The sequence below is a fragment of the Natrix helvetica genome (assembly GCF_964273705.1).
Source record: "Natrix helvetica genome assembly, chromosome: 2".
Lineage (NCBI taxonomy): Eukaryota > Metazoa > Chordata > Lepidosauria > Squamata > Natricidae > Natrix > Natrix helvetica.
Window position 1 is genome coordinate 219294344 of NC_138552.1, and position 25632 is coordinate 219319975.

Here is a 25632-nt window from a genome sequence, read left to right on the forward strand (position 1 = left end):
AATAGAGGAGAAAAAAAGATACAAACTTCAAAGGTCATATTGGTGAACCTTAAAAAAAAACCCATGCAACCAGCATAGGTGGAATTTCTGAGTATCATTTTCTACACTCCGAAATATTGCACAGAATTGCAGAAGTGGGAAAGAAAGTCGCATTTATGTGAACAGGGAAGTAACTTCAAAACATTACGTGATTTCTCGTTATGATTGGATGACAACCAAGAAACAAATTGTGTCAAATAAACCAAAGGAAGAGTTGAAAACTTGAAGGGTTTTTTGTGTGTGTGTGTGTGTGTGTGTGTACTATATACTATATATGGACAATACAAATTTCTATCATTGACAATCACCCTTTTCAACATGTACTCAGCAGTAGCAAGAAATGTATAATCATTAGGACAATAAAAATAATCTCAAAACCTTATATCCTATTCTAGCTAAACATCCATAATATTTAATAACAAAGTTTTCTAATCCTCCTTTCCAAATCGCTGTTTACAATTTACATCCAATTTCCTTATATTATACCCATACATATATATAGATTATTATTATTATCCTTTCTTTATTTGGCTATATTCTATGTCACAACATTTTCCCCCGAATAATCAAAACTTAACTGTGTCTAATGTAGTACTCATTTTTTATTGTTATTATTATTATTATTAACCTTTATATACAATATCGGTTATCATTCAATATTCATATCCAATTATTGGTTATCATAGCACTATACATTGTATACAGTATTATCATTATCAATTTTTTATTTGATTATACCTATTATCACTAAGTTTCACTAGGTTTAGCTTGTAGTTTTAAATTATACTCTTCCATCTATCAACCTGTATCTTTCCAATAACAAAACAATCTTATGTCCTCTGCCATTTGTGGTATCCATCTTCTAAGCTTCTTCTTAATCAGCTTTGTATGGACAAGTCCTAGCAACTCCTTGCTTGTAAGATCTCTCATATAATCCTGATGCCCTCTTTCTGCTTCTTTATTCCACTTGTCTTTAGTTGTCAGCAGTGTTATCCATATTTCCGTTAGAAAGTTTCTTAGTCCATAAATTCTTTACTTTTCTTCTTCTTCTTCTATGTCTTGCCCTTTGAAATAGGTTTCCTCTCCATTTATTTCCTCTTTCAGTATTCCATTCTTTGCATTTTCAAAAACAAACCAATTACCATAAATGTCAGCAAGTTTAATCGCTTTATATTTATTTTCCACTTCAATTCTTTGAATTTTAATCCCCTCATTTTGCATTTGGTGAACATCATCAAATTTTTGATCACGTCTTTCTGTTAACTGTTCCAAAAGTTCCAGTTTTTGTTCAATCCTCTCATATGTATTTGTAAATTTTAGTAATTCTGAAAATATTGTCTGCAGGTTTACAATGTCTCCATTTTCCTGACACTCCGCCATCTTAAACAAAGAGCTCTCGCTTGGAAGGTTTTTTTAAGTTAAAACATGGATTCACAAAAGCCTTTTCCCCCCTCTTCTCTGGTTGAAAACACGCTTCAAAGGGACATTTGGCTTACCCCTATCTCTCTGTAATGAGCCATCAAAACAAACCGCGAAGAAAGGGAAAAGTTCCGCTTGAATACACAAGCTCCAATCAACAAAACCTCCCAGCACGTAGCACTTTCAAAATATTTCTTTTTTTATATCTGTTTTATATTTCAAATTAGAAAAATAGGTCCAGTCTTTAAATGAATTAAATAATAATAATACTCACAGCGATGAGAGAGGATTATAAATCACCAAGAGTCACAGGAAAAAAAAGATAAAAACAGAAGACTTAATCTGTCCATTTTAAAAAACTTGTAAAGGTTTCATCCATGAAGATGGCATATAAAAAAAATGGGATAACCACTGTCCAGAACCGTTGTAAGATTAATTTCGCCGCTTGATTCTTCTATTCTTCAATTTAAATCAATTTTTATGTTTTTATAGACAGTCTTTAAAACAATGAAGATTCCTCACCAGCTGGAAACACTTTCACTTTCCATTCTTTCCATTTTGGGGCCGCCCCGACTTCATCAGCCTTGCCTGGATTTTTTGTCACCGACTTGAAGAAATTTCTCTTGCTTCTTTCAGGGATTTTGCGATATCCCCAAGTTCAGCAAGACATATTCTTCCTGTTCACTGTCTCTACGGGACGGTTTAGATCCGTTTGGACACCCCCCCCCCCGTGGCAAAAGTGTCAATTGCGATCTCAGAGCATTGAGGCCACACATCGTGTCATTGCGACTTTGGCCCCGCCCCTCTTAATGGAGGATTTTATAAATAAGTAAATGAAATGCCAGTATGTAGTTATGTATTAAATTTTGCTATATTTCATGATGAAAGACGTTTAAACAATTATAGTCAAATAAAAGTGGAGGTATGATGATGGCAATATGTATAAACGTTTGAGTTAAGATACTAGAGAATATGAATTATACTCGATGATGGTAGAAGAGATGCACAAAAACAGTTTTTAACCAACTGATACACTTTCTACAGGATGTAAAGAAGGAGGATTTTTATGTTTGTTTTGAAAATTAAAAATAAATAAAGTTTTTGGCAAAAAAAATATATCTTAAAACCTTTCAGGGATATAGCAAGACTGTCCTTGCTTGGATAAAATCAGCCAATGAAGTCATGACACTACTCTCCTTTTGGCCCAAAACTTACAAATAAATAGCTCTGAGAATCAAAGAATCCAAAGTCCCATGGCATCTTCAAATCTAGGAAATATATTCTTGTACAAAATGGAGTCATCTTCAGAGAAAGTGTGCAAAGCCAATATTCATTCCTTAGAATGCCCCACCCTTGTGACCACAGGAGGAGATGAGACTAAAGTGGTTGGGAGGACATCTGACCAGAGAATGCTGAATAAATATTATTTCATTCAACCAATCCAGTAAGATGCTCTACTCCGGCACTGCCAGGATTTGACATGAAAATTCAAACAATCGCTTGTTTTTGCTCACTGAACAGTCGGTAAAATAAAAAGTGCTATGACAATTCCAACATCCCATCTCACTTTTTGTTTTCAGCAAATGTCAGAACTCCTCTCCAGCACTCTGCTTCCCCCCCCCCACAAAAACACAATCTATATAAGCCAGCTACTCAAGAGGAGAAATTGTGCCAAGTATGTACATTGTGTGTTTTGCTTCCCAGATCAAAACATTTACCTTCAGGCACAGGTCTGCAAGCTCTCGAGAAGAAGGCTGTGCTGCTCAATATATTTGAAATTAGCCCTGAATGCAACGGAGAAGTAAAATTCATCACACTGGAATTTATTTTAGAAAGCTAGAGTGAACTTATTGCATGGACCAACCCTTAACAAAATCACATATAGATGTTTGTGTTGAAAATTAATGCTGTGGTGTAGCTCATCTTTCTTCAACTTAGTGTCCATGAATTTCTTTGGGATTACCATATATCTCCACAATTCCTACCATGAACCTTTGCTTTTGCAACTCACCTGGAGATAAAGACCTGACCTCAAACATTCAGTCTCCAGACTAGACTATTGTAACGAACAATTTAGGGAGCAGCTCTTGAAAGTAGTCCAGAAATTACAGTTTACTTATAAAAATATAGTTTTTACTATAAAATATGTTTCTGTATTTTATATATTTGAATACATTTTAATTATAAAAATAGTACTTTTGTAACCCTCCTACAGCCATTCAGGAAGTGAGTGGCACATAAATTAGTTTAATAAAGAAATCTAGCTATTGAGAATGTTTTTATTTAGCACCCTTCATGGTTTTAGGCTAGATATTCTCAAAAGCTGTTTTCCGGTTTTGGTACTCCGAATGATCACATTTTCAAGCACTCCCCGAGAATCCTACCACTTACCAGTCCTGCATTAGAAAACATCATTTCTTTCTGACAAGCAAATAAAAAATAAAAATTGTGAAGTGCAGCAAACTCTTCAATTAATTTTCTCCACACAATTCAAATCTCTGAAAACTCTTTCTTAAAGCTGTGCCAAAAGAGGCCATAGATCCCAAACTCCCAACCTTTCCTCTCTTGTTTTGCTCATAGGCATAGAGTTATCTTGCCTTCCTTCCTCTCCCTCATCCATCAACTTCATTTGTGGATGTCATTTCATCACCAGCTCACCACCTACCCCTTTCTTTGTTTTGCCTTTTTTGCACATCATGCTGACCAACATTCCTGACTCATCCATCACATGAGACAACTAATGGGAGAGAGGGGGCTATTGCCTTTTCAGCTCATATTGCTTACCTACTGTTCTAACAAGTACAATGACACCGAACTGATATAATTTTTCACCTTCAGGCAAAGAAGTGTGGTGATGAGTAAAGTGAATGAGTTCAATGCTCAGTTTCAGAAATCAGCAGGCCCCAAAACACATTGAAAACAGCCTCTATTTTGTAAGAGCACAGAAACACTTTGAACTTATCCCTGAAGTCACAGATCCTGTTTCTTCTTTAGAGAAGACTCACCCAACAGTTTTGGGAGTGGACAGGCCCACTCATGTGTTATTGTTAATATTCTTTGCTTTAGGCTGAAATTGGAGTGAAACTTCTCTTTTAGATCTTTTAAAAGCCAATGTTTTTCTTTTTTTAGTGACTGGGGTAAGTTGTCAATCATTGCTGTTTCTTTCATTATGTATCAGTGCCAATTATTCTCAGAGACAGATCTGGATCCCTTCTATGTTGTGCCAACTACAGCACTAATCTCTTTAATCACAGCTTTATTCTCATTTTCCTCTCACCTATTTCTGCAGTTTCATCAACTTATAAAACAGGTATCACACACAAGCTTTCAAGCCAGTCTATGTGACCTGCAGTCATGACAGAACTAGGAAAGCCAAAAGCAGTAATTGTTCCCTAAATGGATGCAAAATTGTGTGCATGCTGTCAAAACATGCCCTTAGTCTGAGCTGGGAATGAACAAAGACTTTCTATTTCCCGGATGACCAGGTAATAGTATCATAGAGTTGGAAGAAGCTATTTAGATCACTGGTTCCAACATTCTTCTAAATGCAGCAGTCTGAAAGAAACCATATCTGATAGACAGTTTTCTAGTCTTCTCTTGGACACATCCAGGGAAGAAGATCTCGCATCTCTCTGAATAATTGGTTCTATTTTCCATCAATTCTTGTTGTTAGGATGCTTCTTCTAGCAGTCAATCAGAATCTGACTTCCTAAAACTTCTATCCAGTATCCCAAGTCCTACATTCTGGTTTGTCACAGAATAAGTCTTATTCTGTATAAAACCTCTACCATTACCTGAAAAGTTCTATCACATTCCGCCGCAGTTTTCTTAAATTCAACATTCCTAATCCCCCCAGTGTCGCTTTTTAATAATTGGTTTCTAATTCCCTCATTATCCTTATTTCCATTCTCTAAACTCATTTAAGTGGATCCTTCTTAAAGTTTGATGCCCGAAATCACAAATTCTAAATACTAACAAAATGGCAGACATAAACAGAGACAAAGCCTGTATGGTCTGGTGATGCAATGCTTGGGACACAGGGGGAAGATCCATAGCCATGACAATGGTTGGATAAATGGCAGCTTAACCTGAAGAAGGAATGGGGGCATGGTAAATGTCTCAGAAGAGACTCTCCCTACTTTCTTGGGCTGTAAAGGTGATGGGGGAGAAATATACTTTCAAGCTTGCAAGATTAATTTCAGCCTTGCAAGATAGTAGAGCCAAGAAATATACCCAAAAGTACTAGCTCTGAATTTATTGTAAGATTACATTACAAATCTTGCAAGTGTGAAAATACTTTTTCTCCCGCATCACCTTTACAACCCAAGAAACTAGGGAGGTCTCTTCAAGATGTTTACCATGCCCCAATCGTTCTGTGGGCTCAGCTGTGCCTTATCCAACCATTACCTTGGCAGCAGCTCTTCTTCCTGTCTCCAAAGGTAATTCTCACAAGACACTCCCTTCTCCAAACACTTCTGCCTAGGACTGCAACTGGCGCCTAACAGGGAAATGTATTTCCAGTTTGAAAAAGAACTGTTGATGAGCAACTTTTCAGTTCAAGTTTTGAGCTAGCTACTTATTCTAGATCAGTCGTTCCCAACCTTTTTTTGGCCATGCCCCACCTAAGCATCCTTAAAATCCTGATCCCCCCCTCCGTGACATATAATTCTTGCTTTACTCAAAAAATGAACTCTACTCACAGGGAGGAAGCTGAAAGGCCATTAACTTGGTTTAAACAAGGTTAAACAATTGACCTCATTAAAAATCTAATTGCCCCCCCCCTGTGAGGCATGGGCCAGTGGTAGGTTCCGGATCCCGTCACAATTGGTACGCTGCAATGGGGCCGGGCGTCCACCACAGGCATGCGCGCTGCACACACTTGCACACCCACCACCCTGCGATGCTCCAGCTGCTCAGTTGAGCATCGTGCAGGAGCTGTACGCTGCGCGCGCTTGTGCAAATTGGGTTGACAGATGGGCCCTCCAAAGCACCATTCTGTTACAGTGGCTGCTGCTCCCAGCAGCCACCGGTACGGCCATACCAGGGCATACTGGCCGGAACCCACCACTGACATGGGCCACACATTGGGAACCACTGTTCTAGATGAAAGTTTGCCCAGATAATGATTGCATCTCTTGCTCCCTGGGTGGCAAAGTTTTGTTCTTCTGGGTGGCCAGATTGTCAGCAGTGAAACTCTCAAACTCAGTCAGAACTCCTGAAGTATCCAAATGAGACAAAGATAACTGGACATACAGCGCTTGACCAAACCTAATAGAATCCATGTCTGAACAAAGGGTGACCTGCCTGAACATATTCGGTGCATGACTAATGATCATCTTGATGGGAAAAAAGGCACACTAGAATGATTTGTAAACATGACTAATGAAAGAAATCATGCCAGAATGAACAGGGAGACATTCGATTCCAGGCCAGCCTAATTGTAGCAAAGCTGGACACAGAGCAGATTGGAAGACATGAGATATGAGACATAGCAAACAGCCAACCTGCCTATTCTGATCAATGAAGATATGTAGCTCTGAAAGTAATGTTTCTGACAGCAGAAGACAACAATGTCTCTTTTCTAAGAAGCTGTCAAAACTATAATAATATCCAGATTTGAACATATTGAAAATAGCTGGTCAAACTCAAACATAGAGCCCTGCATAGTGTATAAAAAGAGGGGCAAGGAGCTAATTAATACAGCTCTTTATTTCTTCTCATTCAGCTTTCTCACCAACAATGTACCCTATTATTTTCTCAACAGTTTTCCTCTCTGTTGGTGGAGAGCATTGCAGCTGGTCATCTTCTCTTTTTATCCTTGCACCAATGGGCAATTCCTTTTCAGAATCTGCTATTTTAAACATGTCTGTGTAGGAACAATTAAGCAGGAAAATTAGGATTATAAATTGGATTTATATGTGTCTAACCTAGAAGTAAATAATTGTCAAATAAAGCGCAAGTATACCTGACTGTGGTGTGAGGTATATATTTCATTACCCAATTAGACAACATCATCAATACTGGTGGTATTACCTAGTGGGGTAATGAAAGGCCTGCAAGCAAATAGCCAAGCTCAGAGAGCACCAGAAATTCCTCAGTTCAACCCTGAGCTACATATTTCTTCTACTGATTTTTTTTTCCTAATGATCCTGTAATCCCTTGCATTGGGGTGTAGTCAGGGTGACTGAACAGAGCTTGAGTGTTTACTGGCCAGATGCTCTTCCTGATGCCTACACAGAGTTCACAGCAGAAATTACTGTGCCCAGAGGGAGAAATATCTGCCACTATCTAGGATTGAACTCACAGCCTCCTGATTGTGCGGTGAGAACTCTACTTCTAGGCCATGGTACCACTCTGTATAATTTATTTTACTGGTACTACAGTATAAATGCACCCAAAACAGCTCTTGTGGCCCATCTGTACATTGGCAAATTATATTTCCTCAAGCACAATGGGTGGAAGAACACTATGTGGAAGAAAAGAGTATGAATGTGTCATGCCCCCCATCGGAGCCTGAATCTGAGGAGGAAGAGGACGAGCCAGAGCTGGAGCTGATGGAGATTGAGGGGGTGGCTTTGTTGGCTTTGGAGGAATGTGGGGAGGAGCAGGCCAAGGCAGCCCATAGCCCCATAGCTTATTAATAGGTAGGAACAGGGGCAGGATGACCAAGAGAGGGCAAGCAGTGGACATGAGGAACAATGAAGCTCAGGCAATTAGCAAGGACCACCCCCTCTTGATGTCTGAGCCAAGAGAGTGGAGAGAAGATGGGAACAGCACAGGCTAACCCGATGACTCTGGAGGAGAGTGCCTGCCCCTCTTCCCAAGGCACACCTGGGGACTGAGATTTAAGGAGATGCTGTGGGAAGGGGCATTTGTCAGGAACAAACACTGAATTGGTAGAGTTTGGTGTGGCAGTACAGACATTTGGAGTTTGCAGGTCTGCTTGCTTCTTCCTGACTTCGTGGACTCAGTGCCTTGTTCCCTATTTTGTGGACTCATTGTTTGATCCTTGGTTCGTGGACTCATTCCCCTGTTCCTTTGTTTTGCTGGACTGGGCTCAGCCAGAGGTTGCCTTGTGTGTGCGTGTGTGCACTTTGCTCTGGGACTTGCCAAAAATGTGGGAGTGTTTGGGGGCAAATTTGAAGCATTAAAAGGGAGTTTGAATTCTCAGCCAGCTGTGTGACCTTTGTGCCTTGTCCCAGGTCATCACAGGAATGTATAAAGATTGGTGACTGCAATGTAATAACTTTGTTTAATTTAATATTTTTAGCAGGAGTTATTCTTTCCTATGCTAATTTACACTAACCTCATCATTTGGCCTCCCTAGAATGGGAGGATAATAGAACACATTATTAGTAGATAAAATATACCTCCCTGCCTACCTTGGAAAAATAGAAGGGTTGAGCAAATATGAACATCTCTATGTTTGTTCATGCTGGAATTGAGTACTGTAGTAAGGGCAGTTACTTAGTGCTTTGAATTAATAAACCTTACTTATGCATCCCATTGACTTCCATTCTGGAGACAAAGTTCCTACATTCCTTTAAAATTAGCCAGCCATATCCCACTTCAAATTAAGGGAAAAATTACAAATATACAATGGAAGAATGGATAGTGAAGCTGATAGACTTAGCAGGGATGATGAAACTGTCAGCTTTGATTAAATTTGCTTTCTAGCTGGCATAACTTTTGATTTTTTTTGTGAGAGACTGAAATAAATATTGATTTTGAGTTTCATTATTAAAATGATATGGATTACAGAAATAATGTAGAGAAATCTTAATTTTATAGTTAGAGTTTGAAGTATTTTTATTCATATCTGTACCAAAGAAATGCTGATATCATTATTTTTTATTTTTTATTAACTTTTTCTTTTTGCATCTCTATCTTCTCTTTTTCTTGATCTTTTCTTTTCTTTTTCGTGTCTTTTTTCGTTTCTTTTATCTTTTAATCTTATGTTTTTGAAAATCAATAGAGATATTTTTTTAAAAAAATGCAGGGAAGAATCAGAAAATGCTGCTCTTGATGATAATGCATCCCGGTTCTTTCCACTTGGCTTCATTTCCCATCCTCCTGGTTTCTCCCAAAAAAGTTAAAAGCAGCTTCTCACCAAAATATTTGTATGCCTACTTGAAGGAATAGATACTTTCCAGTCATTTGCACTCTCACCTAGAAAGAGTCATTTATTTATTTTTACCCAAACAAGGTGGTTATAGGTCTTCTTTGCTGCCACCTTGAAAACTCTAACCACAAGCATCTCAAATAATTCATACTATTTGATTCATTGTGCTTCAGAAATCTAGACACAATTAGCAAAGTTAATAATGCAAATACAGTAACAGAAAAAAAGAAAAGAACATTTCAGAATAACAGAATTGGAAGGGAATTTCTATGATGATGCATTTATTTCTCTCTTTTAAAAAAAAGTCTCCAACCTTACTTGATGTCCCAGTTTAGGTCATGAGCTGACCTCCAATTTGTTAATCATTGACTCAGGTCTGTGCAAATTGGTTGGAAAGAGACTTTCTTCTCCTCTACACTTGCTACAACACCTTCCATCCACATGTACTGCTGCCTCAAACCCTTTTCAGGGATCTTTTGGACATGTCCAGAAGACATTGCCACTAAAACAGAATTATGGCTTCAAATTTCAGAGCCAATGCACACAACTCAGTTTGCACTGAGGCTTAATCAACAAATTGCAGTTAAGCAAACTATGGTTATCAAACTATGTGAATTGACACGTTGTCTTCCTTTCTGCTACTGAAGCCAAATTAAACTCTAGCACTTGTTTCCAACGAAAGGAATTTTTCAAACAAATTCAAAAATAATAGGGAAAAGCCTGAAGTAAGTGAACAAAACTTTTAAAACTGGAATGGCAGCCCTAGATAGCTATCACTTTTCAAACTACTGGTTGTAGAATTTTGCCTTAGGCCATCACACAAAAGATACTGTCACCAATAGTCCGTACACAGAAGCTGCTGAAATATTCTAGAAAGGTTCAAATGAGTTTGAATAAGAATTAATTATGTTTAATAAAACCACTCATAAATAAGATGAATGCATTCGAACTTCAGGGTCATCAGTTTGTTGTCCACTGAAAACGACAACATCACTTCTTCACTTCTTGTTTCTTGCAAGATTTGATTAGAGACGAGAAACACTTTTTTTTAAAAAAAGAAGCTGTTCTTTATCATTCCCACATTAGAATCTATATTTACAAAAAGAAAGTAGTGAATAGCAAAGAAAGCTAGGTAAATGCGTCTGCAAAAGAAGGAAATAGTATATCGTTTGCTTTGTAGTAGTATGATTAGCTAATTGCAAAGGATTTAAATCGCAAGTTTACTTTAAATTATCTCTCATTCTGCTTTAAATACTATGTAGCCAAATCTTTCACATAAAGCAGGAGATAAAAAATAAAGATAGTCAGCTTGTTAAGATCAGGATAAAAAGAACAACAATTGAATGAAATTTGCATCCTCAAAAACCTAAATGATATTTGTGAGTAATCAGTGTATTAATTCAGGGATTTTTCTATAGGGCTAATTACTATCATTATGCTTCTGAACACTTCATATTGAAGCGATGAGGTTTTTGTTCTTTTTTCTTGCTGCACAGTTATACAAAATAACAGTGGTTCCCAATTTCATAAATGGGTTTTGGAATGTAATGAAAATAAAGAAATTGTGCAAAAGTTGTTAAAATGTCTGACCTGCTGCTTACAAGAACAGCTTTTATATTCTGGCCCAGAGCAGAATGAATATAAATATTCATAAGATGTGTGAGGCATTTTATTTATTTATTGAATCAAATTTATACTGTATAGCTGCCCATCTCACATAGTGACTCTGTGATATGGTGATCTGGGTATGGGTAGGTGTGTGGGACAGTGGTGGGTTCCGGATCCCGTTCCAACCGCTATGGTTGGAACGGGCCCGGCGTCATCCACATGGATGTGTGCAGAGCGAGCGCGCACAAGGGTGTTGCACGTGCATGCTTCTTACCGTCCAGCGACGCCTCGATGCTCGAGCTGCTCAGTGGAGCATCACGCAGGCACTGTATGCGCCGTGTGCAGAAGCGCTGAAGACTTTAAACACAGATAAGGAGCGCGGGGGGTGGGTGGAACGGTACCTGGTGCTCCGGGCAGGCTCCGATATGCCCGTACCGGGGCATACCGCCTGCAACCCACCACTGGTGTGGGTGTGCATGTTTTGACAACTGTTTGCATTGTTGCTCTACAGTCATTTAATTGCTTCTGACTATTGGCAGGATTTTTTTAACCAGGTCTCTCTGACAGAAACTTCTGTCTCCTGCTTTTATTATTTTTACAAATACATCAAGGCAGCGAACATATCCAGCACACATTCCTCCTTCTATTTTCCCTACAACAACAATCTTATGAGGTGGGTTTAGCTGACACAGTGTCTGGCCAAGGCCACCCAGCTGGGTTTCATGGCTAAAGCAGGATTAGAACTCATGGTTTTCCGCTTTCTAGCTTGGTGCCTTAACCACTAAACCAAACTGGCTCTCTTGTTTTATTACCTTTATTTACCTTGTTTTATTACCTTTATTTCCCCAAACATAATGGTCTTCTCCAAAACGTCTTACTTTCACATTATATGTCCAAACTACTTAAAATAGCTTAATTATTATGTGTTCAGTGAGCAGTCTGATTTTACTTAATGCCGTAGTGTATGAATTGGTTCTGTTTGTGGTGCCCTGTACTCTCAGTCTGCACTACCACAATTCAAAAGTCTTATGGTTTTTCACTCATGCTTTCTGCTGATTCTGCTTTCACAGTCATGTGTTATAATTCAGAATATCATAGTCTTAAAAATGCGTAATGCCATGACATGGCAACTGAAGCTCAGTAACTGGGTGACAAGGTGACAAGGTGAAGCAGGTTCCTTCAAATGGAGAGGAAATGTACTATTCACAACTTTCACAGGCACATGTCATTTAAAAGACTAGTTTTGCTACGATTTTAAATACATTGTAGGTGACTGTTAGATATTAACATATATCGTGGCAAGTCTCCTCTCTGGTCCGCTGCTACAGCGGGAAACAGGTATCGTTCTGATTGGTCGAGGGGCGTACCTGATCCCTATAAAAGGGGAACCCTCCGACCACAGAGCAAGCTGGATCACTACTACCACTAATAAAGAGCTGTTAAGTCACTTCGTGTCCGCAGTCTGTTCTCTCGTTGCCCAGATTTAACATTGGCGACGAAGGTGGGATCGAGAGACAGATAGGACGAAGAACGCTACCTCCAGAATCTCCGGATTTGATCCAGCCTAGGAATTCGGCAGAAATTCCGGCAGCCATCTCAGGTCACCACAGCGCGGCAAATTCAAACGAGAGAAGATGGCGATGCACACTCCCCCCACTCCATTCGACCCAGCGAACGACGAATGGGAAGCCTTCATGATTCGTTTCGAGTGTTTTCTCGAAGCGAACGAATACACGGGGATCACTGACGCCCGGAAGAAAAACATCTTCCTCGGCTACTGCGGAAAAGAAGTCTTCAACACGGCCAGAGACCTCACCGCGCCTACTCCAATACAGGCAGTATCATGGACGGCGTTGCAACAGGCTCTATAGACTCATTACGCGCCAAAACCTTCCCGCCATGTTTGCCGCCAAGCATTCAACACGAGGAACCAGAAGGTGGGAGAATCTATCAACCAGTACGTTGCAGCTCTACGAAAAGCAGCCACACATTGTGGATTCAGAGACCTGGATGAGCAGATTATGGATCGACTCGTTAGCGGGCTGAGAGACATTTCCCTACAAAAACGGCTGTTAGCCAAAACCAATTTAAGCCTACAGATTGTACTCGATGAGGCAAGAGCTTCAGAAGCAGCAGACAGATCAGCGGAGACAATTCAACGCGGGTTCAACACAGGCCAGCCAGCGCCAAGACACACCAGAGTCCACTACGAGGACACCATTCCAGATTTCGAGGATCCCGAGCTCGAGGAAAGTCACCTGATGAGGAGCAGTCACGTGAGACCTGGGGGGAGACCCGGATTCCGTTTGCCGCCCTGCGCAAGCTGCGGAGGGAATCACCCCCGGTCTACCTCTAGGTTCAGGAACGTTGTTTGTTCGCACTGCAACAAACTTGGGCACATCGCACGAGTGTGCCGGAGCGAAGTCCCTGCCTCACGGCAGCCACCCATGTACCGCCAACAGAAGCCCAACCCAGGGGCTTGGCGAAATCAAAAAGGGCGCCCAGAGAGAAATCCACAAGTGTTTACCCAGAGAGAAAATTCCCAAAGAGCTGAGCGAGCGTATCCCCAGAGAGATTACACACAAAGAGCTGAAAGAGCGTTCTATCAAGACGCTCAACGAGAGTATTTTCAGGATACAGATGCTGAGATAGAGTTGACCCAGAGAGAGGAGTTGCGAACATATCTCACCACAATAAGTCAGGTCCGCACCAAGCGGCCAAAAAAGCTGAAAGTCACAGTCCTCTTGGAGGGCTCACCTTGCGAGCTGGAAGTTGACACGGGATCGTCCCTGATGATCATTTCATGGGCATCCATGAAACAGGCCATCCCTAGCCTCAAAAAGAGCCAACTACGCGTTCCAGACATCCTGCTACGAGACTACCAGGGGAATCGAGTCCCCATCGTGGGCCAAGGCACATTCCAAATCCGTTTCAAGGACATCGTAGCCCAGCTGCCCGTGACCATCGCCAGCGCGCCATTACAGAACCTTCTGGGACTAGATTGGTTTGAAGCCTTGGGGTTAGAAGTCACCGGAATAAACGCAGTGGAGAACAGCAGCGCTGAGCAGATATTTAAGGAGTTCGAGGATGTGTTCAGCCCCGGTCTTGGTAAGTATGTGGGTAAACCAATATCATTTAATTTAGACCCCAAAGTGGTGCCAATCCGACTTAAGCCGAGACGAGTGCCTTTTGCACTCCGCCCAAAAATAGATAAGGAAATAGATAAATTAGTAGAGCAAGGAGTCCTTGAGCTGGTGGATCACGCACGTTGGGAAACTCCCATTGTGACCCCAGTCAAGCCAGATGGGTCAGTCCGCATCTGCGCGGACTATAAATGCACAATTAATGTCGCGCTACAACAAAGCGCATATCCTGTGCCTGTAGTACAGCACTTATTGCACTCATTGGGGCCAGGAAAGATATTTGCTAAATTAGACATGGCACAAGCTTACCAGCAGTTGCCCGTAGATAGCGCCACAGCGGACGCCCAAACTATAGTGACGCATAGAGGAGCATTCAAATGCAACCGACTACAATTCGGTGTGAGTATCGCTCCAGGATTGTTCCAGAGCGTCATGGAACGACTTTTGCAAGGGATACCGGGAGTCGTCCCTTATTTTGACAACATCTTGGTGTCCGCTGCAAACGAGGAGCAATTAAATAAAAGAGTCAGAACTGTTTTGGCCAGAATCAGAGAAAAGGGTCTCCGCCTAAAAAAGGAAAAATGCCAAATTAACGTGCCTAGCGTAGAATTCCTGGGTTATAGAATCGATGGTCAGGGAATACACCCCACTTCAAAGAAAATTAAGGCGATCCAGGACGCCCCCACACCACGAAATCAGACCGAGTTGCAGGCCTTCCTCGGACTACTTAACTTCTACAGCGTTTTTCTGAGACAGAAGGCAACCGTTGCTGAGCCACTACACCGTCTACTCCAGAGGAACACACCATGGAAATGGGGACGATCCGAAGCAGCAGCTTTTGCCGGGGTAAAGCGCCTGCTCACCACTGACTCGCTGTTAGTCCAATACAGCCAGACCCTACCGCTGGTATTGACCTGCGATGCATCACCCTTTGGAGTCGGCGCAGTCCTTAGCCATCAGATGCCAGACGGAAAAGAAGCACCCATCGCATTCTACTCTAGGACTCTTTCATCGGCCGAAAGGAACTACAGCCAAATGGACAGGGAAGCATTAGCTGCTGTAGCTGGAGTAAAACGTTTCCACGAATACCTCTACGGCCGCGATTTTGAACTAATCACAGATCACAAACCGCTGTTGGGACTTTTGGCGGGAAACCGCCCCACTCCGGTCTCCCTTTCTCCGCGCATGACCAGGTGGACTGTTTTCCTGGCTGCGTACTCCTACAAGTTAATTCATCGACTGGGCTCCACTCTTGGACACGCAGACGCACTCAGCCGTTGCCCATTACCTGACCTTCTGCCAGACCCCACTCCCGAAGTACCGGTATTGCTCATTGACTGTTTGGACTCTGGACCGGTTTCTTCCTGCGACGTTGCAAGGTTCTCCTCTAAAGACAATTTAATAAAGCAAGTTCAAACTTGGGTTTGGAGCGGGTGGCCGAAGGGAAACGTGGGCCCGGAATTCAAAGTGTTTTGGTCGAAACGGGACGAACTCTCAGTGTTACAAGGTTGTTTATTGTGGGGGGATCGAGTTGTTATTCCTTATGCGTTACGTAGAAATGTGTTAGATGCATTACATGTTGGGCACCCAGGGATCGTTAGGATGAAGGCGTTAGCGAGAAGTTACGTTTGGTGGCCAAACATGGATAAAGAGATAGAGGAGTGGGTGGCCACGTGCGATCCATGCCAAGAATCGAGACCAGCACCCCCGGAAGCGCCCGCCACAGAATGGGAAAAGCCGAAAGCACCCTGGTCGAGAATACACATTGACTTCGCAGGGCCAGTTCAAGGTCAGACGTTCCTTATAGTTGTGGATGCATACTCCAAATGGCTAGAAGTAGTCCTAATGACTTCAACCACGGCAGAGGCAGTCATTAAGGTTCTACGGCGACTTTTCGCCACTCATGGCCTGCCCGACCTCCTGGTCTCCGATAACGGGCCCCAGTTCACGGCCATGCAATTCGAAACATTCTTAGCAGGTCAGGGAATTCGGCATGCCCTCGTCGCGCCATTCCATCCGGCATCAAACGGACAGGCGGAGAGAATGGTGCGATTCGCAAAAGAGGCCCTCGCTAGGATGGGTCCAGGTGATTGGCAAACACGCATTGACCATTACCTATTGATCCAACACATTACCCCCAGCGCAACGACGGGTAGGAGCCCCGCTGAACTACTCATGGGCCGCCGTCTACGGTCTCACCTGGACCGTCTTCACCCAAATTACTCTGCCACAGCTCCCTCAGACTCTATAAGCAAAATTCGGAGTTTTAGCATAGGGGATTCAGTATACGCCCACAACTATGCAGGGGGGACATTGTGGATGCCGGCAAAGGTCATTGGCATCACGGGTCCACGATCGTATCTGTTGGAACTAGAAGATGGGCGGAACTGGAAAAGGCACATCGATCAGCTTCGGGGTCGCCTAGCACACTCAGACCTACGAACCGAGGACGAGAGCTACCTACCAACGCAAGGTCAGCCACTCGAGAGCCCCAACGCAGAGAACCACGACACCTGCGAGCCCAGGTCAGAACAAGAGACCGAGCACGAAGCAGAACAAACCCCAAGCAACGTAAGCGAGCAGACCCCGGAACGCCCAAGCAACGAAAGCACGAAACCCCCCGAACACGAAGCAGAGAAAGCACCCGATCCTGCAACTACTTCTAACCAACCCGAACTGCGACGCTCCTCCCGAGTAAGGCAAACACCAACGTACCTAAAGGACTATGTTACTAACCGCAATGTTCCGTCTAGGAGGGGAGGGGTGTTAGATATTAACATATATCGTGGCAAGTCTCCTCTCTGGTCCGCTGCTACAGCGGGAAACAGGTATCGTTCTGATTGGTCGAGGGGCGTACCCGATCCCTATAAAAGGGGAACCCTCCGACCACAGAGCAAGCTGGATCACTACTACCACTAATAAAGAGCTGTTAAGTCACTTCGTGTCCGCAGTCTGTTCTCTCGTTGCCCAGATTTAACAGTGAGAACTAAAACTAGATTAAGCCAGCTCTCAAAAGACTGTTGACAATATAGAATAGTAGAGATCTGGAGCAAGTTTCAAACTGTAATGGAATCTTTGTGTAGAAGTGCCATGATCTGGCAGTGGAGTTCTCCAGATACATCCGCAGAGCAGGTAAAATGGAATAGGGTTATGAGTGGCTTTGGAATTGCACATGTGAAGAGCCCATTTGCATTATGTGTTAAGCTTCTCCAGGAAACAACCATGAATCTGCTCACTTTTTACAGCACTGCAAAATCTGCAGCAAAGAATGTCCGTCTATTGATTTTAAAGGGAAAGGCTATGACTACACTCACAACCAGTCCACAGATTCCACATTTGTAAAGTACAGGGTTCATAGCAGAGATGATATTCAGCAGGTTCTGACCAGTTCTGGAAAACCGCTAGTGGAAATTTTGAGTAGTTTGGAGAACTGGTAAATACCACCTCTGACTGGCCCTGCCCCCATCTATTCTCTGCCTCCCAAGTCCCTGCTGATCAGGAGGAAATGTGGATTTTGCAGTAACCTTTCCCTGGAGTGGGGAGGGAATTGAGATTTTACAGTATCCTTCCCTTGCCACGCCCACCAAGCCACACCCACCAAGCCATGCCCACAGAATGGGTAGTAAAAAAATGTAAATCCCACCACTGGTTCATAGCAGACCCTGATAGCACAGAAGAAGAAACAGAACTGCTACGAAGGAGACACCGTCAGCCCAGGAAAGGAGGGGATCATGAGAAAGAAACACAGAATATCTCCACATCAATTACGCTAAATCTAAGTTGAGATGGAGAATGGTTTTGATAGGCTTTCAATATGCAAGATCCTTTCAAATATCCAAGAGGTTGGGATCCAAAGTACAATAGCTATGTAATCTATACAATGCAATACAATAGCAGAGTTGGAAGGGACCTTGGAGGTCTTCTTGTCCAATCCCCTGCCTAGGCAGGAAACCCTATACCCGTGATGGCGAACAAGTGGCACGCGGAGCCATTTGTCAGGGCACGTGAGGCGCTGCCCTGTCAGCTGGCCAGCTGAGTTCATCTTTTTAAAAGCTGTTTTTTGCCTTCCCCAGGCTCCAGAGGCTTTATAGGAGCCTGGGGAGGGCGAAAAGAGCCCCCCGCCCCCCGGAGGCTTCAGGGACCATCCCTGAAGCCTTCGGAATGCTTAAAACCACCCTCCGAGCAAACCGGAAGTGACTTCCGGGTTGCTCGGAGGGTCATTTTAAGCGTTCCGAAGGCTTCAGGGACCGTCCGGAGGCTTCCCTGACGCCTTCGGAGCGCTTAAAACGACCCTCCGAGCAACCTGGTTTGCTCGGAGAGTGGTTTTAAGCGTTCCGAAGGCTTCAGGGACCGTCCGAGGCTTCCCTGATGCCTTTGGAGCGCTTAAAACTCCTATAAAGCCCCTGGAGCCTGGGGAGGGCAAAAAAATATGTAAAAATGGGTGTCACGCGTTGTGCGTGCATGCGCACTGGGGGGGTCGCGCATTGCATTATGGGTGCAGCACGCCCGCACTCGACCCCCTGCGCTCCCCCCCACTTGTGGCACACGAGCCAAAAAAGGTTCGCCATCACTGCCCTATACCATTTCTGGCAGATGGCTATCCAACAACTTCTTAAAGACTTCCAGTGTTGGGGCTTTCACAACTTCTGGTTCTTGTTTCTTAAGTTATACTGCTGACAAAACTACATCTGGAGAGTGCCAAGGTCAAAGAAGCTTGGCATACAGTATGTAATACTCAAAGTTCCATCACACTCCAGATTGGACTGTTGAGTGAAGATGTTTAATTGATTTATTCTTTTATTCTTTTTTTTTTTTTTGGAGTATTGGTAATCAGACACCTGGAAATATTTGGAAGTAAAGACAGGGTTGGAAGTCTAAAAAACAATGTAATATAATGCCATGCAATCCAATGGAAACTAAGTTTGCACAAGTTTAGGCCTAACAAGGGAATTGGGAAAACAAAACAGGTGGCCCTTAGTTTTTCTTATTTTCTTTAAACAACTTTTGTGACCTCCAAAGAGGGCAGGCTGGAGCCCTGAAGAGGAAGCAATCAGGCTCACTAACTATAACTCAGTGATAATTCCCAGACACATAACTCAGCATACTTAGGCTGAGCCTCTTAGGTCTGAATTCAGCTGCAGACACTAAGACACACCACACAATGAATCTAGATAAGAATCTTAGATGCATATTGGGAAAAAGCCACTTAAGACTGTTGAATGCCCTCTAAAGGCACAGTCCCTTTGAATACACATTGTAGTTTAATTCTAGGGTTTCTTTTCTCTACCCTTCTCACTATTTAACAGACATTTTTGCTTTGTACTTTTTGGAATTAAAACTGAGCAACTGTTGATATTTATTTTATGGTCATCCATCTCAGTGAGCAGAATTTAAAATAAAGTAAAAACAATCACAACAATTAAGGTACATGATTGTGGATATATTGCGGATGTTTTTATCCTGAAAAACTCAGGTTCCAATCAAGGAGAGAAGCAACTTAGAACTGAGGAGAAATTTCCTGACAGTTAGAACAATTAATCAGTGGAACAGCTTGCCTCCAGAAGTGGTGAATGCCCCAACACTGGAAGTCTTTAAGAAGATGTTGGATAGCCATTTGTCTGAAACGGTATAGGGTTTCCTGCCTAGGCAGGGGGTTGGACTAGAAGACCTCCAAGGTCCCTTCCAACTAATAATAATAATAAATATTTATTTCTTAGCCGCACCCTCTCCCGAAGGACTCGGGGCGGCGTACAATGAAACATATGAAATAAATATGGACAAAACAAACATATAACAAAGACATATACCGAGACATACACCAGGAGGAGGTCGGCTGATAAATAAAACAATTAAAATACAATATTTAAAAAACCCTAGATAATTAAATATAATTAAAATACCCAGTAAAAGCCCGTCAGGAGCGATATGGTTAGATCAAAGTTGAGCCAGGCCAGCTGCTTGGAATAGGTGGGTCTTAAGCTCAATACGAAAGGAGCGGAGGTCAGAGGTATTCCTAATATCCGGAGGGAGGTCATTCCACAGGGCTGGGCCCGCCACAGAGAAGGCTCTACTCCTAGGCGCCGCCCCCCGACACTGTCTTGTGGATGGCACCTGGAGGAGGCCCTCTCTGTGCAAGCGGATTGGTCGCAGGGATGTATGGGGCAGAATACGATCCCGCAAGTAACTAGGTCCTGAGCCATGGAGGCTTTAAAGATTATTATCAAAACCTTGAAACGCACCCGATAGACCACAGGAAGCCAGTGCAGCTCGCGCAGGAACGGTGTCACATGGGCGTACCTAGTACTCCCCATAATTACCCGCGCGGCTGCGTTCTGGACCAACTGTAGCCTCCGGGTGCATTTCAAGGGAAGCCCCATGTAGAGAGCGTTACAGTAGTCCAAGCGAGACGTCACCAGCGCATGAGTGACTGTGCGTAAGGCGTCCCGGTCCAGTAGGGGGCGCAATTGATGCACCAGGTGAACCTGGTGGAACGCCCCCCTTGCCACGGCTGTCACATGGTCATCCATGGACAGCCGGGCATCCAGGAGGACGCCCAAATTGCGCGCCCGCTCCACGGGGGCAAGTTGAATGCCCCCAATGGCCAATGATGGAATTAAATGGCTGAACCGGGGAGCTGGTACCCACAGCCACTCCGTCTTGGAGGGGTTGAGCTTGAGTCGGTTGTCATCCATCCAGATCCGTACGGCTTCCACACACCGGGACATCACTTCGATGGCCTCGTTGGGGTGGTTCGGGGTGGACTCTACTATTGTATTGTATTATTGTATTAATTCTCACATCAGTTCCTAATATGGAGTTGGAGGACACACAGCAACATTTTCTTGAGGATTCCCCCAACGTCTTCTACTTTTCAATTTAAGTTGAATTATCTTGTTAGCTTGTCAATTAAATACAAGTAATCATCTGCCTGGATGGTCCTCTGTAATGAGCCGAAGGACAGAAAGGGGGAGTAGTGAGCTCCCTCCCATATTTGGGCATACCAGGGGTTGTAACACAAATGCATACCTATTTCCCTGGCCTAGCTGATAAGGAAGAGAGTCTGTGGCTTAGTGGCAATTACATCAGCCTAATATGCAATACAGCCCTGGTTCGATTCCCAGTAAGGGTATGGCTAGCTGATGAGACCTAAATAGGTTGAAATAGATCTATACTAGTCTCCCTTTATTTATTTATCAGCAGAAATACAACACACACACATACACACACATATATTATATATATATGTTACTGTGAAAGTCCGAAATCTGGTGAATGTCGACATTCACCGGTGAATGTCGACATTCACATAGTCGCTTGGTGTATGTGCGAAATGTTTGCTAAATACCCTTATCCTCTCGAAACCCTTACCCTAATACCATTACCCTAATACCTCGGCTCCTCACTTCCTTTTAAGCGTCTTCTATTCACAGACTTTAAAAAAAAAAACCTGCGATCCTGCGCGGTTAGAACGAGTAGTTTCCAGGACCGCGAATTGAAAAGCAAAAGTAAAGCGTTGCGCTGACTCGTTCGTGAAAGACCGAAATTGGTATGTGTCGACATTCACCGGTGAATGTCGACATTCACCAACATTCAACGGTGAATGTCGACATTCACCAATTTCGGTCTTTCACGGTGACATATATATATATAATTGAGGGATGGTTGTTTTAGTATGCTAATAATCCTTAAATTTTTACAAGGGATTTGGTGGCTCAGTGGCTAACCCACTGAACTTGTCCATCAGAAAGGCCAGTGGTTCAGTGGTTTGAATCCCTAGCATCATGTAACGGAGTGAGCTCCCATTACTTCTCCCAGCTTCTGCCAACCTACCAGTTTGAAAGCACGTAAAAATGCAAGTAGAACAATAAGAACCACTTTGGTGGAAAGGCAACAGCGTTCCATGTGCCTTCGGCGTTTAGTCATGCTGGTCACATGACCATGGAGATGTCTTCGGACAGCGCTGGCTCTTCGGCTTTGAAACAGAGATGAGCACTGCCCCCTAGAGTCAGGAATGACTAGCACACATGTGCAAGGGGAACTTTTACCTTTACCTTTAATCCCTAAATTTAGTTAGCCGTCAACAATTTTCTTATGCGTGTGTCAAATTATTACTAAAGTGGATGTTACTGAATCTCTGAAACTGTAGTGAGTTGACTACAATGCTAAAGGATCTTCTTTCTGCTGTAAAAAAGAAATTTACTCTGTGATATCTTTTCTAGTACCAGAAATAGATAATGTTCTGAATTCATATTGTCAGATTAGGAACCAACAGGGGATGAATCCAGAAAATAGAATACAGAAGTACTCAACACAGACATGCTCCAGCTCTTCCTAGATGAGAACTCAAGGAAGAATCTTGAAGCACAGGATAGAAGATGGTTTTGTCATCCATGGTTCAAGAGGCCACCAAGATTTATCGCCCCTTGTGCAACAACATTAAACAAGAACAATATCAGGATGCAATGAGAGGAAACAAATCACTTCCTTGACTGAAGAATGAATGGCAGAAGATAATTAGGGTTCACATGTAATGCTAAATTATAATGTGCTATTGTTATTTTTGCCTTAGATTCATGTTCAAACATATCCCAGGAAATCACACTGCATTCCCAATTGTTAGGTTTGCAAGACTTTCATAATACTATACAATTCCCATTAAGAAACAAGGAATTGCACAATGTCGTGTATAGTTCTGATTGCCACATTTGAAAGAAGGTTATAATATACAACCTTTAGTTTGGAAAACAGTCAACCACAAAGGCCAGGCCTGAAGTATTTAAAACCATTCATACATAAAATGGACACGGTTAAAAAAAAGGGGGGGGGGAAGTGTTATCCTTTCTGAAAACGCTATGCCCAGACTGAGATTTAGGATCGACAAAAAGAAATATTTCTTCACACTGTGTATAATAGATGCACCCAACTTAATGCTTAATGCCAGAGCTCACTGTAACAGCATTGCCAAAAAGACATTAATAGTTGTTAATCTAATCTTGCAAAGCTTATTCTCCAGTAATATTGTATTGCAAACTAGGACATATAAAACCTTTGCTAGACCAATTCTTGAATACAGCTCATCTGTCTGGAACCCACACTGAATATCAGACATTAATATAATCAAGCGAGTCCAGAAATATTTCACGAGAAAAGTCCTCCACTCCTCTGCTCACAACAGAATACCTTATACCACCAGGATTAAAATATTGAGCTTAGACAACTTAGAACTACACCGCCTTCAGTCTGACCTAAGCGTAGTACACAAAATTATCTGCTACAATGTCCTATCTCTCAATGACTACTTCAACTTCAACTGCAACAATACAGGAGCACACAATAGATACAAACTTAAGATAAACCAAACTCAATTGCAGAAAATACGACTTCAGTAACAGAGTGGTCAATGCCTGGAATGCACTGGGAATTTCTTCCCCAAACCCCCACAACTTTAACCTTAAAGTGTCTACTGTTGACCTCACCCCATTCCTAAGAGGTCTGTAAGGGGTGTGCATAAGCGCACCAACGTGCCTACCATCCCTGTCCTACTGTCCTCACCTATTTATATCCATTTCCTGTATTCATCATCATGTTTATACTTATATCTGTTATACATGCTTGACAAAATAAATAAAATAAATAAAAATAAACCATAAGGTGTGATGATGACCATTAACTTGGATGGCTTTAAAGAGAAATTTTATAAATTCATGGAGTTCTATCAAGGATTGTTAAATTCTGAGTCTTGCTTTGATTTCCAGATCGGGTGCAGCTTCACCATATCTACAAATGCTAGTTGCAAGGAAGCAATGACAGAAGAGGACTGTGGATCTATCTCTTGCTCATGAGCACTCCAGACACATTTAGATGACTCCTGTGAGAAACATACTCTAGACTACAGTGGGATTTGCTTAATCCAGTAAGGCTATTCTTATGCTCTCACTGACAGTTCAAAATTCTTATTCACATGGTCACACAATGCTCACACCTACTGCTTATTCAGAGAGGGATCTTGTCCTTGTCTTACTATAAATCTTAAGTGTTCATTTATTAATCAATAATTGATACAATAAAATCAGTCTGGGACTTGGTTATTGTACAGGTGCTATCATGCCTTCTGGAAGAAGTTATGTGGTGGACAAGATGTTTCCAAAGTTAGCAAAAGTCTTTCTGGATAAAGGAGAGACTGAGAGGGTGTACCCCAGATAGTTGCTTCTTGTGAACAATTTTTGGAATGGAAGTCTTGTAGTCTTCTCATGAGTAGAGCAGCTGCAGGCAAAGGGGGAAATCAGACTTGATCACACAATGTAGGCAATATGAAGGGTCATTTAATCTTTCTTGGTGGACTTGCAAAAAAACCAGAAAAAATGGATTAAAATACATAAAATTAAGATTCAACTGAAATTAGTTTGTTTAGATTAACAACAAATTAACTTGCTTGCTTAGAAAAAGATCAACCATTTGTAAACAACTAAAAACCTCTTATGGACTTTTCCTGAAAAAAGAAAAAAAATAGATATTTTATGAATCTGATTACTAGAAAGGGAAGATTGTGGAAATAAGCAAACTGATGAAACTTTAGAAACGGAAAATGTAAATGAAAATGCTGTTAAGAGTAGAAGTAGTATTTTCTTTTTTTCTTCTTTCCCCTTCTTTTTCTATATTTCTTTTTCTCTTTTCTATTATTTTTCCCCATTGCTCTTATATTTAACTCAGATATTGTACTGTTTTTACTTTGTGGAAAAACTTTTTTAATAAATAGTTTATATATTTAAGCAGAGCCTATGGGAGACTATATGGAGGAAAATGGTCCTTAAGGGATGAAGGCTACATCTAAACCTTCAAAATACAAAACCAATGCTTTGAACTGGGATGAAAACATAAAGTATAATAATTTTGAACCTGAGAAAGGTAAGACATTGGGACTGCTTTTCTGAGGCTACTATTCAACAAGGCTTATTATACCTTTATTCAGAGTTATGGTGTCCAATTGTCCCTTTTTTAAAAAATCTTTTACCGAAAATATTCATTTACTCATTTATTTATTTACTGAACTTGAATGCTACATTTTCTAGGCTAAGCAGCCTGAGGTGTTTATGAAAAGTCCATACCAAGAACAACAATCCTCAATAACAATAATAACTGAAACCAATTATGAAACAATAAATAGCAATATTATGAAACCCAAGAGGCAGACTACAAATAACTACCAGTTTATGAGGCTAGGGGTTAAAAGGCTATGGTAAAAGGAAGTTTTCAAGATGATCTTGAAACGGGACAAAGAGGAGGCAGATTGAACTGATATGG

General features: G+C 42.1%; 1 protein-coding gene across 3 annotated transcripts in view; it reads right to left on the bottom strand.

Moving 5' to 3' along the window:
• The window catches only part of SIPA1L2 (signal induced proliferation associated 1 like 2), a 148143-nt gene that overhangs the window by 102534 nt on the left and 19977 nt on the right, over positions 1–25632 (bottom strand). The window lies entirely within an intron of this gene.